We start from the raw sequence: 1,843 nt of genomic DNA, 5'->3' as shown, positions 1-1,843 counted from the left end.
GCTGAGAATGATGGTTTCCAGCTTCATCCATGTCCCTGCAAAGGACATGAACTCATCCTTTTTTATGGCTGCATAGTATTCCATGGTATATATGTCTCACATTTTCTTTATCTAGTCTATCATTGATGGACATTTGGGTTGGTTCTGAGTCTTTGCTGTTGTGAACAGTGCCACAACAAACATACATGTACATGTGTCTTTATAGTAGCATGATTTATAATACTTTGGGTATATACCCTGTAATGGGATTGCTGGGTCAAATGGTATTTCTGGTTCTAGATCCTTGAGGAATTGCCACACTGTCTTCCACAAGAGTTGAGCTAAGTTACACTCCCACCAAGAATGTAAAAGTGTTCCTATTTCTCCACATCCTCTCCAGCATCTGTTGTTTCCTGACTTTTTAATAATTGCTATTCTAACTGGCATGAGATGGTATTTCATTGTGGTTTTGATTTGCATTTCTCTAATGACCAGTGATGATGAACATTTTTTCATATGTTTGTTGGCTGCATAAATGTCTTCTTTTGTGAAGTGTCTGTTCATCTCCTTCACCCACTTTTTGATGGGGTTGTTGTTTTCTTGTAAATCTGTTTAAATTATTTATAGATTCTGGATATTACCCCTTTGTCAGATGGATAGATTGCAGAAATTTTCTCCCATTCTTTAGGTTGCCTGTTCACTCTGATGATAGTTTCTTTTGCTGCGCACAAGCTCTTTAGTTTCATTAGATCCCATTTGTCAATTTTGGCTTTTGTTGCCATTGCTTTTGGTGTTTGAGTCATGAAGTCTCTGCCCATGCCTGTGTCCTGAATGGTATTGCCTATGGTTTCTTCTAGGGTTTTTATGGTTTTAGGTCTTGTGTTTGTGTCTTTAATCCATCTTAATTTTTATATAAGGTGCAAGGAAGAATCTGATTTTAGCTTTTTGCATACGGCTAGCCAGTTTTCCCAACACCATTTATTAAATAGGGAATCCTTTCCCCATTTCTTGTTTTTGTCAGGTTTGTCAGAGATCAGATGGTTGTAGATATGTGGTGTTATTTCTGAGGCCTCTGTTCTGTTCCATTGGTCTATGTATCTGTTTTGGTACCAGTACCATGCTGTTTTGGTTACTGTAGCTTGTAGTATAGTTTGAAGTCAGGAGAGTGAAGCCTCCAACTTTGTTCTTTTTGCTTAGAGTTGTCTTGGCTATGCAGGCTCTTTTTTTCGTTCCATATTAAATTTAAAGTAGTTTTTTCCAGTTCTGTGAAGAAAGTCAATAGTAGCTTGATGGGGATAGCATTGAATCTATAAATTACTTTGGGCAGTATCGCCATTTTCACGATACTGATTCTCCCTATCCATAAGCATGGAATGTTTTTCCATTTGTTTGTGTCTTCTTTTATTTCCTTAAGTAGTGGCTTGTAGTTCTCTTTGAAGAGTTCCTTCACATCCCTTGTAAGTTGTATTCCTAGGTATTTTATTCTCCTTGTAGCAATAGTGAATGGGAGTTCACTCATGATTTGGCTCTGTTTGTCTGTTATTGGTGTATAGGAATGCTTGTGATTTTTGCACATTGGTTTTAAATCCTGAGACTTTGCTGAAGTTGCTTTCACTTTAAGGAGATTTTGGACTGAGACAGTGGGGTTTTCTAAATATACAATCATGTCATCTGCAAACAGAGACAATTTGACTTCCTAGTTGAATACCCTTTATTTCTTTCTCTTGCCTGATTGCCCTAACCAGAACTTCAAATACTGTGTTGAATAGGAGTGATGAGAGAGGGCATCATTGTCTTGTGCCGGTTTTCAAAGGGAATGCTTCCAGTTTTTGCCCATTCAGGATGATATTGGCTGTGGGTTTGT

The sequence above is a fragment of the Mandrillus leucophaeus genome, unplaced genomic scaffold, assembly GCF_000951045.1.
Source record: "Mandrillus leucophaeus isolate KB7577 unplaced genomic scaffold, Mleu.le_1.0 Scaffold786, whole genome shotgun sequence".
NCBI classification, from domain to species: Eukaryota; Metazoa; Chordata; class Mammalia; order Primates; family Cercopithecidae; genus Mandrillus; species Mandrillus leucophaeus.
The sequence above is the reverse complement of the archived record's forward strand: the minus strand, read 5'-3'. Positions refer to the sequence as shown.